The sequence below is a fragment of the Capricornis sumatraensis genome, chromosome 1 (assembly GCF_032405125.1).
Source record: "Capricornis sumatraensis isolate serow.1 chromosome 1, serow.2, whole genome shotgun sequence".
In the NCBI taxonomy this organism is placed as follows: Eukaryota; Metazoa; Chordata; class Mammalia; order Artiodactyla; family Bovidae; genus Capricornis; species Capricornis sumatraensis.
The window spans coordinates 116414165-116426902 of NC_091069.1; positions in this window are offsets into that span (position 1 = coordinate 116414165).

The window sequence follows — 12738 nt, forward strand, 5'->3', positions numbered from 1 at the left end:
GTAGCCGATCAAAAGCAGACTATTCTAATTTCCTTGAAAAGAGGGAAGAAAGTGAGGAATTTATAAAGCTCTAAAATGCTTTAATATGTGTGTGCATGTATCCTTTATGTATGTATATATACCTATATACATATATATATTGGGCTTCCCTGGTGGCTCAGTGGTAAAGAATCCGCCTGCCAATGCAGGAGACATGGGTTCAATCCCTGAGTTGGGAAGACCCCTTGAAGAAGGGAATGACAGCCCACTGCAGTATTCCTGCCTGGGAAGTACCATGGACAGAGGAGCCTGGACGGCTACAGGCCATGGTGTCGTGAAAGAATTGGACTCAACTTATTAAATAAACAACAATAGTGAAATATACATACATATATATCCTATGATTCTGTTTTCTGGACAACAGGGACAAATATACTACCTCACGGTGTTGTTATAAAGATGCAAGAAATTCCATATGGTGCCAGAATACTGTAGGTGTTTAATAAATCTTGGTTTCTTGCCCCTCTACTCCCCCACCCCTCCCCTCAAAAAGTTACAGCGAGTCCACACATAAGACAAGTTCGAAAACAACTTGGCTTTGTCCTCTGGGCTTTATAGGCCATTTGGGGAAGGGGGCAGAGGCAGAGAAAGTCAGGAAGGATGGTCTCTCCTACAAGGGATGTAACTGCCCAGGACCCAAAAATTCGAGTCCAGTGTGTCATTAGCTGTCTCCTGGTCCAGATCCCAGATCCAGCCCCAGACTGGGTGTCCTTCCGCTGGAGGAGAATGTTCTATGCCCAGCTGGAGTCACTTTAAATGAGAGCTGTGGGCCTCATTTCTGGAAATCCTCTCACTTCAAACCCAGAACCAAACTGTGCTTCACCTGGGCTCCGGCATCTCAAAAGCAGATGGAGAAAAAGAATTCAAAAATAACTCCATCAGAAGAAGCACTATGAAATGAGGTTATGTTTTCTCTGTCACCAAATGTGTTAAAAATAATGTAATACCTTAAATACCATCACTGTTCTTTATCAGAATTTCTAAGGCAGAAACTTAAGCCAAAGTCAGGTAAGTTATAAAGTTGGTACTAGTCTCATAAAGTAAACTCATAGAGTCATATCTCTCAACAACCACACATATGATTCACTTTCATCTCTCTCTGGACTCCCAGACTAACTTCTACATTGGATTGAACTGATTTCTTCTGGGAAGATGTTGAATTTTATGGTTGTTGTTCAAGTAGACAGAATCACAAACTTTCACAGTCAAGCTAAGCCAGTTCAAGACTTTAAACTTTGGGTGGTCTTCAAAATGCATTGAAAAAAACTGTTTCCAAAGATACGTGTCAAACAAAGATGTGGGGTACAGGTAAACTCGTACCCTATTAGAATGTAAATTGGAAGGATCTTCCCAAAAAGCAGTCTGGCAGCATACACCAAAAAGCAAAATGTGCTTATGATTTGATGTCATGTTTTCACTCCGAGGAAATAATCTAAAAGAAATAATAAGATAAACACGCAAAGATGTATACATGAAAATTATAATTACAAGGCTGATTATAAAGATAATGTAATATCAATATAATTATGATCCAAGAAGGTTAAATACATAATGATCATTCATATGGAAATATTCCACAACTACCACAAGTGAGTCATGCAGAACTAGTTTACATCTACATTATATTAGGTGGAAAAAGGAAAACTTAGAGTGTGCTGCCATGTTGCTTTTAACAAAATACTATCTGTATATAAAGTCTAAAATATTATATACAAATATTAAAAATTGTTGTCTCTGGATTGCTGGGTGAAAGGATAGTAATATGTTTCTTTCTTTCCTTTCACTTACAAGAGAAAAAGCCCAATACGTTTTATAATTTAAAAAGAGATAGTTATTTAAAATTTTAACTATTGAAGGAGGGAGGAGAAGGGGACGACAGAGGATAAGATGGTTGGATGGCATCACCAACTCAATGGACATGAGTTTGAGTAAGCTCCGGGAGTTGGGTGATGGACAGGGAGGCCTGGCTTGCTTCAGTCTATCGGGTCGCAAAGAGTCAGACACGACTGAGGCACTGCACTGAACTGAACTGATAGATAGTACAAAATTTTGCTTTCACATATTTTAAGGAAGGTTTTTAATTTTTGAAGTTTCAGAAAACTGGTCAATAATTCTTAATGTAAGGCAGAAGCAGAAGTGAATTTTTTCAGATGCAAACAAAACAATTCTTTGAAAGCCAAGGAAAATACAAGAAAATATTTAAATGCTCAGTAATCCTGCAATTAAGAATGTAGGCTGAGATCCATGGTAATTATTGAAAAAATATGTTTGTCATTGTCTCTAAATCTGCAGAGAAGCAGAGGCAATTTGTCAATAAATGACTCAGGTATCATGAGGATGAATTCCAAGCACTGTCTATCATTGATTCTATTATGAGCAAGCTGACAAAGCTTTTGTTACCTTCTCAGTTGGAGTAAGTTTTACATTGTAAGTTTACATGGCAATTTCTCTCTGGGTATCTCTCCACTGATTCTCAAAACAAGCTCATCTTAAAACAAAACTCTAGCCAGAATAAGGTTTAATACATGTTCGGTGATAAAGGGAGATCAATCATTTTTGAGGTGGGATGACGTGCATTTGTCTATCAAAACAACAAAATTAAGGGAGGAAACTGACCTTCTGTCCAAGGACTCTGAATACAGAGGTGTGATGAGCCCAGTTTCCTCTAAGTGCAAAAGGGGTGACAACAAAATAAATAATAACATTAGTAAGTAATCATAGCTAACACAGCTTAATAATAGAAAAGACAGGTCCTGGAGTAGAGGGGAGGTGGGAAGTATGTCCTGCAGAGGAGAAAGCACAGGGTGGAAGAAGAATTTGGAGATCTAAGGACACATATTTGTTGTTCAGTCTCTATGTCAAGTTCAACTGTTTGTGATCCCATGAACTGTAAGACGTCAGACTCCTCAGTCGTCCGTTATCCTCCGGAGTTTGCTTAAATTCATGTCCACTGAGTCAGGGCATGCATGCATGCCTGCTAAGTTGCTTTAGTCATGTCCAACTCTTTGCAAGCCTATGGACTGTAACCTGCCAGGCTCCATCTGTCCATGGGATTCTCCAGACAATAATACTGGAATGAACTGCCGTGCTCTTCTCCAGGAGATCTTCCTGACCCAGGGATCAAACCTGTGTCTCTTAAATCTCCTGCAGAGCCAGGCAGATTCTTTACTACAAGGGCCACCTGGGAAGACCCATTGAATTGGTGATGCAATCTAACTGTCTCATCTTCTGCCACCCGCTTCTCCACTTGCCTTCAATCTTTTCCAGCATCACGGTCTTTTCCTATGAGTCAGCTCTCTGCATCAGGTGGCCAAAGTATTGGAGCTTCAGCCTCAGTCCTTCAAATGAATTTTCAGGGTTGATTTCCTTTAGGATTGACTGGTTTGATCTCTTGGCAATCCAAGAGACTCTCAAGAGTCTTCTCCAGCCCCACGATCCAAAAGCATCTATTCTGCTCCCAGACTTCTTTATGGTCCAACTCTCACATCCGTACATGACTACTGGAAAAACCATAGCTTTGACTATACAGACCTTTGCAAAGTGATGTCTTTGTTTTTTAATATGCTGTATAGATTTGTCATAGCTTTCCTTTCAAGGAGCAAGGGTAGGGGCTTTACAAATAGCTGAGGAAAGAAGAAAAGCCAAAAGCAAGGGAGAAAAAGAAAGATATATGCCTATTTAGCAACTAGTATAAAATTATTTCCATATTTCAATCATGCTGCTTCCCCCTGTAATCTTTGGGTGCAGCTGGCATTGGGATTAATTCTAGACATGGTGTACTAAATCAGAGTTTCTCTACATGCACTCTCTTAAGCTAGCAGTTCTAAAAGATGGGCATTTTTGCTGCCCCCTCCCAGGACATTTGGCTATTTCTGGGGACATTTTTAACTGTCACAGCTGGGGGAGGGAGCTACCAGCATTTAGCAGGTAGAGCCTAGGAACAGTGCTAACCATTCTACAGCCCCATGATAAACAATTATCTGACCTGAAACGTCATTAGTGCCAAAGTCAAGAAACACTGCCTTAAGCATTGTGTGCAAAAGCTATCATAAAGTTTTCTAATAACATCCCTTGAATGGGTTAATTTGATACTTCCAAAATTTGGCACTTCTCAAAATGACGAGTAAAATGATGGCCATTTCAAATTATTTTTGCTCCTGGAAATTTTCAGTCATTTCTGGAATTCTATAATTCCAGACATGACATCATCTTTTAGTGATTTTCATTCTCTAGATCTGCAGAAGGCACATTCATGGAAGGACATCAAAGTCGTTTAATACAGCAGGGGTCTACATGAAAAATAAGGCATGAAACAGCAACTTTCAACATGAGCAAAAATTTGAAAGTGCCTACCATGCATTTCTTCTACAAAAGCTTACAAGGTCACACAACAATGTGAATGTACTTAATGTTATGGAATTGTACACTTAAAAATGATTGAAGTGGTAAATAGAAATTGTAGAAAACAAACTTATGGCTACCAAAGGGGAAAAAGGAGGATAAATTAGGTGTCTGGGGTTAACATATTCACATTACTATATACATAATAGATAATCAACAAAGACTAAACCATACACCTGAAATGGTAACACAACATTGTAAATCAGCTATACTTTTTTTTTTTTTTCAGAAAGGGCTCTTTCTCTTACCTTCTGAGATGGCCCACACTCTATCTGTAAAGTGTGTTTCTCTCTTTGTTGCTAAGTCGCTTCAGTCGTGTCCGAATCTGTGCAACCCCATAGACGGCAGCCCACCAGGCTTCCCCGTCCCTGGGATTCTCCAGGCAAGAACACTGGAGTGGGTTGCCATTTCCTTCTCTCTAAATAAATCCAATTCTTACCTATCAAAAAAGAAAAAGAAAGAAAGAAAGAAGAACCTACAGTTTCTTTCTTCTTCTTTCTCAGGAATTCTTATTCTTGGGATTTTTTGTATTACCACCACTATTACTGGTCCACGGAAATATCTCTTCTGAATTTCTGAAACATATTTATACAAATTATTCACTGATCATCTGTGATTATACGTGTGTATGTATGTGTCTTCAATTTTTTAATTTTTTTAAAATTTAGAGAATTCCCTAGAAGTCCAGTGGTTAAGATTCTGTGCTCCCAAATGCAGCTGGAACAAGTTTGATCCCTGGTCTAGGAACTATGGTCTTCCCAGAAAGCTCAGTTGATAAAGAATCTGCCTGCAATACAGGAGACTCAGGTTCAGTCCCTGGGTCTGGAAGATCCCCTGGAGAAGGAAACAGCAATCCACTCTAGTATTCTTGCCTGGAAAATCCCATGGACTGAGGAACCTGGTCACCTACAGTCCCTGGGGTTGCAAGAGTCAGACACGATTAGCAACTAAACCACCACCATCTGGGAACTAAGATCCCCACAAGCTGCACAGTATGGCCAAAAAGCAATACAACACAAAACAAAAAAAAGTCAAATTTTAAGTTGTGTATATTTTACCACACACAAACACAAACGCCTACAAGGAAAGTCTAATAGGACAATAACTCCATGGAATGAAAATTCTCAATATGAGTTTCTTTCTAGAATTATGCGAATATATTAAAATCTGAATCCATGCTAGAATCTCAGTACCATCACCTCTCCTTAAGTCTGATGGACTGCATACTCATGCCAAAATGGTCAGTGTGTTGGACGTCTCTAGAGCCTTTTCTCCTGTCCTCTTGGCTCTACTGTTTTACTGTGAGTTATTGCTCAGGAGCCACTTTGGGTAGGCCCTCAGCCCCTCTCCATAGCCATGCCACCCACTTATCACTTTCTGCCCTAGGGCTTCTCTGCTGCTGCTGCTACTGCCTGGGACACCGTTCTGCCTCAGCCATTCTGACGCACGCACTATGTGGAAGTATGAGGGCATTAACATCACCTGGGAATCAGGTAACTTGAAGGCGCATTCTACATGCCTGACTAGAAGGTCCCCAGCATACAGTCTATTTATATCTATGTTGTTGTTGTTTAGTCACTAAGTCATGTCCAACTCTTTTGCAACCTCATGAACTGTAGCCCACCAGGCTTTTCTGTCCATGGGATTTTCCAGGCAAGAATACTGGAGTGGGTTGCCATTTCCTTCTCCAGGGGATCTTCCCAGCCCAGGGATCAAACCCACGTCTCCTGCATTGGTAAGTGTATTCTTTACCACTGAGCCACCTTGTATATGCAGCATAAAGTCTCTCTGGAAGAATCCCCAAAGAACTACTCATAGGGATTTTCCTACAGCGGTTAGGACTTCCCACTGTCACTGCTGAGGGCTTGGGTTAGATCCCTGGTTGGGCAACTAAGATCTCACAAGCCACATGGTACAACCGAATAAAAAATAAAAGAATGAGTGGCATTGTTGTTTTCAGGAAATGAAACTGGGTGGCTGAAGAAGGACGGGGTGAAGAGAGAATTTTCAGTGAACATTCCTTTATGCCTTTTGAATTTTGAATCATGTAAACATAGTGGCTATTTAGGAATAAAATAGAATCTAAATTTAAATAAAATCATTAATGTGAGAACATCTTATTTGATGTAAGAACAAGAAGACCTAAATACCCAGATTGATTCCAGTCCTATAGATTGGGGGGGGGGGGAGGGGATAGATTAGCTGTGGCAAGGTTGTCACATTAAGAAATTACCTTAAAAAGTCAAGCTTGTCATAGATTATCTGCTCATAAATGAGGCTTTTATAGAGGAAATAGCACCTTTAGTTCAGAAAGCAATCATCATATTATGCTGGTCACGTTTTAGACAGTACATGTCAGAAATGTTGGAATGAAACTTCTGGTTAGAAGATATTTCTGGTGACTTCAAATTGATTATATATCAAAAATAATGGAAAGGTGTGTACCATACATCAGACTACTAAACTAACTGACAAAAGCATTTTACTTTTCTGTGCTATTTTAGCAATAGCCTTGGTCTAGAAGCACATTCAAGTGAATCCAGACAAATTCTGTGAGATCATTTCAGAGGAAGAATTCCTTGATTTTGTCAGATTTCTCAAAATGGCCCCACCTGCTTCTAGTTATATCAAACTTAGGCTACAAAACAGATTTTCATATCAAAAAATCTGGAAACCTTGTGTACCCTCACTAAGTCTATTATAAACACAGTGACTTCCTTTAGTGATGGTTTTTGCTCCATTTTAAACAACCCCATGAGAGATAAAAAAACCTGTTTTATAGGAAGATTAATCCATGACATTTCCTATAATCAGTTCACCTAGTGAATTTAACTTTCTATTCACATAATCTGGATTTACAATGAAAACTTTCAGGAATATTTTTGTGCATAATACATAGTTATGATACCAACCAGGGTTCTTGGTCTTCCCCAAGCAATAGACATTGACTACTAGCCAGACAAGAAATTCAAGTAAGACATAATTGGGGCTACTGCACCGGCTGCAGGAGGGAGCAAAAACAACTAATAGGGTCCCTTCTCACTCCTTGTTGTTTAATTACTAACTTGTATTCATCGTTTTGTAACCACATGGGTTGCAGCACACAAGGCGTCCCTGTCCTTCACTGTCTCCCAGAGATTGCTCAAATTCATGTCCACTGAGTCGGTGATGCTATCTAATCATCTCATCCTCTGTCTCCCTCTTCTTTTGCCATCGATCTTTCCAGCATCAGGGTCTTTTCCAATGAGTCAGCTCCCCACATCAGGTGGCCAAAGTATTGGAGATTCAGCTTCAGCATCAGTCCTTCCAATGAATAGTCAGGGTTGATTTCCTTTAGGATTGACTGGTTTACTCCCCTTGCAGTGCAAGGGACTCTCAAGAGACTTCTCCAGCACCACAGTTTGAAAGCACCACATCTTTGGCACTCAGCCTTCCTTATGGTCTAACTCTCACATCGTATGTGACTACTTTCCCCTCTTGGTGTTTCTCATGTGAGGTGAGGAGAGGGGTGTATCCAAAAGGTCAGGCTGGAGGGGTGGTTTAGGTAGCTTGCCCACACCTTTCTGGTGTTGAGTGCAGGGAGGCAAGCATAGCACCCTGCCTTTGCTCCTACATTCAGCTTTTGTTCCTGGCTCTTCAGAAATGGCAGCTGGAATTTTTTTTTATTATTGTTTATATCTTTTGGTCCAGAATCTGCCCCAGCTGTGCTTTTACACAGTTATTTTTAGTCCCATACAGCCTCTTTGTATTTTGTTGTCCAGGTGCAAGTACTGAAGTGAAGCATCCCAGGTCCCAGCCTGTCTCAGTTATAGTATTTTATATTACTTTAGATAATCTTGCTAACTCAAATTCTTCCGTTTTCACACATGGGAAAACTGAGGCTAGAAGATGGATTTGGCTTGCCTTCCTCACACAGTATGACAGCACAAGAAAATACATACAGGTCCTCAACCTCTATTCTGTCTATGCAGAAATGGTGCTTTTCATTTGCACAGGGAAAAACTATGAGCTGTGTTCTCCCTACTTTCTTTCTGTGCTTCATTGACTACATAGGGATTTATTCTTGATAAGATTACAAAATCAAATATGAGTTGGATCAAACTAAGGAAAATGATAAAACTAGGTATTTTTAAGCATAAGAGCAAAGCAAAAGAACTACTATGCAATGTGGCTACTTTAAAAATTATTCTGTTGGTTGCCATCCAAATGTTTACTCACAATAATTCATGGGAATTACTATCACATGCTAGGAGAAAGTATAATTAAGGTTGCCTGCTAGCATTGCACTACATAATAATAATCTGTTTATTCAGAAGCTCTACTTTGTCTTCCAAAGGTTGATTCAGGAGCTTCTTAATCTGACAAGATATGTTTTATTATGCTTTCCTTTGTAATGAATATTGGAATAGTTAATTCAGCGACTGATTCTTTATTGAAAACAATATATTACAGAGAAAAACTTTTACTCCTTCTGAGAAAGCAATCTCCCAGTTCCAGTGTGGGCATATTAACCATCTAAATTTGATCTTCTCATGAAACTTTTAATTGTCTTTAATAATACGTGCTAGGTCTTATACTAGAGAAAAAAATAAGGTGACTATTTTAAGTTAAATACTTATTAAGTAGCAAAAGCAATGAACTTCACTTAGTTTGTATTTAATAGGCCTTATATTTACAGAAGCCTGAAACTCTGGTTATTACTACTTACATAACACTGAACTTGGTGCTTGCATAAAAACATGATAGAGGTGATATTAACCAAATTAAATAGAGAAAACTTCTCATGAGAGATTATCTATTCATCATCAAGGGATATTTTGGAACTCCCTAGAGATGTTTAATATTAAGGTTAGCTTCTGGGTAATTCAGAAAAACTTCCCTAGAATTTTGAAGATGAACCATTCAATTTTGAAACATCAATTTCCCTTCCTGTAACTGTGGTCATTATGGAAGAAAACATTTTTAGTCCCACATATGTAGTTTCTGGACCCTGGTAACAAATGTTTTCTTTCTTTACCACTCAAAATGTCCACAGTTTTCCTGGGAACAATAAGTGATTTGGGTTTTTTTTTTTTTTTCATAAAAATAATATATATTTTTAAATTCCAAAGTAGCCAAGGCATTGTTTGGGCAAAGAAATCAACCAGTTCAACCCAAATTAAATCAATGATAGCAAGTAAACAAAAACAGAATCCTTGGTGATGATATTTAATTATTTAACCCATCATTTTGGGAATACCAGACCACCTAACCTGCCTCTTGAGAAATCTGTATGCAGGCTAGGAAGCAACAGTTAGAACTGGACATGGAACAACAGACTGGTTCCAAATAGGAAAAGAAGTACGTCAAGGCTGTATATTGTCACCCTGTTTATTTAACTTATATGCAGAGTACATCATGAGAAACGCTGGGCTGGAAGAAACACAATCTGGAATCAAGATTGCCAGGAGAAATACCAATAACCTCAGATATGCAGATGACACCACCCTTATGGCAGAAAGTGAAGAGGAGCTAAAAAGCCTCTTGATGAAAGTGAAAGAGGAGAGTGAAAAAGTTGGCTTAAAGCTCAACATTCAGAAAACGAAGATCATGGCATCTGGTCCCATCACTTCATGGGAAATAGGTGGAGAAACAGTGAAAACAGTGTCAGACTTTATTTTGGGGGGCTCCAAAATCACTGCAGATGATGACTGCAGCCATGAAATTAAAAGACGCTTACTCCTTGAAAGAAAAGTTATGACCAACCTAGATAGCATATTCAAAAGCAGAGACATTCCTTTGCCGACTAAGGTCTGTCTAGTCAAGGCTATGGTTCCTCCAGTAGTCATGTATGGATGTGAGAGTTGGACTGTGAAGAAGGCTGAGCACCGAAGAATTGTTGCTTTTGAACTGTGGTGTTGGAGAAGACTCTTGAGAGTCCCTTGGACTGCAAGGACATCCAACCAGTCCATTCTGAAGGAGATCAACCCTGGGATTTCTTTGGAAGGAATGATGCTAACGCTGAAACTCCAGTACTTTGGCCACCTCATGCAAAGTGTTGACTCATTGGAAAAGACTTTGATGCTGGGAGGGATTGGGGGCAGGAGAAGAAGGGGACGACAGAGGATGAGATGGCTGGATGGGATCACGGACTCGATGAACGCGAGTTTGAGTGAACTCCGGGAGATGGTGATGGACAGGGAGGCTTGGCGTGCTGCAATTCATGGGGTCGCAAAGAGTTGGACACGACTGAGTGACTGAACTAAACTGAACTGAACCCATCATTTAATAACTTCATTGGTTTGAGAGCCAAAATATGAATCTATATTTTCAACTTGAACCCAGATCTAACTTATTCTCAATCCAACCTGAGCAGGGCCAGATGAAATACCAAAGGGCTATTTCAAGGCTAGTCTGCTAGTGTCCATTTTAAGGAGAGAAGAATCTGGACTGTTGTTTCTCCCACACTCACCTGAAGCACTTTTAAAGTATAAACACATCTTATCCATGAACTTGTTCAAAACATCCTTCTGCTTGTGCTTCTCGGCAGCAGACAATTCCCCCTGGAGCTACTCTGAACCTGTTCAACACGATGGACCTGCCAATACATGGAATGAAAAATGTCAGACTGACCATCCAGTTGGAATCGATCTGTTCTTTGCAACTTTGAAGAGTTCTTAGTCATATTCACTCATTCTGCAGGTATGGAATTTTCTTGTAACAGTTTATGGGGTCGAAGCTTTGGTGGATGCGCAGTATTCGATTTCTCTTCCCACTTGCAGGCATGCAAGGCCTGCATATGAGTTACAGCCCAGGCAGTAACCAAAATGACAACATGTAGGAAAGAGTAAATTGACTGACCCCGAAGCTAAGTATCTGTCTCAGAGATTTATGGAGGGACTTTAAAGAGACACCCAGGAGCCAAGAAGTATTGCTGGATTTCTTGAACTCATGGTGTTCTTCCTTTCAACCTACCTAAGAAACTGAAATTAAATCCCTGGCTCATATCCTCTTCTATTACAGAAGTGGTGCCAATGGTATTCATGCTATTAGTTCTCCACATTAATAATTGTCATAGAAACATTACACCAATATCCTTAGACTTCTATGGTACATTTTACCAGAAACTTGTGAAGAAGGTTGAAGAAATCTAACTAAAAGAAGAACCACTAGCCGATGTGTGATAAAAGCTCACTTTTTTGGATCCATTTTATTGTGATAATTGACACACAGCACTGTGCAACTTTCAGGCATATAACGTAAAGATTTGACCTTCATATGTTGTGAAATGATGTCCACAAGAAATGTAGTTCACATCCATCATCTCATACAAAAAAAAAAAAAAGAGGCAAAAAATGTTATTTTGATCATAACAAGGCCCTTTGGATCTTTTCTAAAGGCCCTTGACAAGAGGAAAAGGGAAGAATCTTTAGGTGATGCAGAAAAAAATTGATGAGGCCAAGCAAAGAATTTGGGCTCAAAAAAATTGCATGCCCTTTAGGAGCTACACAAACTTGAGTTATTCAAGTCTTTCTGGCTCTCAATTTTATCATTTACAGAATAAAAATTTAAATGACATCTAATTTCCATCTCAATTTTAAAACTCAGGTTCTACAATGAGATATGTCAGTAAAAAGTGTATATTTGTTACTTCCCAAAATTATTTTTAAAATTACCACATTTCAGAAAGTACTACATTAAACATTTTGCAGAAGGATTTTTTTTCATATTTAACCCTAAGCAACACTTGAGGAGGCGTTTGATAGTCTTGACCAAGACTTTCAAACACATTTCTTCATAGGGTGACCAGCAGTTAAAACGGGACTCTCAGTTTTGCAACTCAGAGGCCCGTGTCCCAGGAATCCCCTCGGGCACAGGTAAGACAGAAAGACTCTTCACCCTATGCCATGATCACCCTATATTAGTCCCTCTCTTCCAACCCCTCTGCAGCTCCTTCCTCCTACAAAAATCAGTTCCTTCAACTGTCAGATTCAGTCCCAACCTTTACTGATTCAGTCCCAACCAAGAAAGACCTTCTATAAGGAACTGTAATTGAGAATTGTCTTGGTTCTGTTTCTCAGGCCCCGTTTAATAAGCCTGGGAGAGCCTTGGCCAGCTGCTTGCCTACTAAGAACTTATTCTTGTATTGGCAGAAAATCCTGCTATAATAATCTGACCTCTCATCCACAGCCTTGACAACTTGCCATGCCCTTCTCCCACTCCCATGTAGGAGCAGTACCTGCTCCCTTGATGCAGGGATACAGTACCTGTATGCCTTGATGAAGGTCTGAGTCCTTTTTTCAAAGTGATTTAACTTTC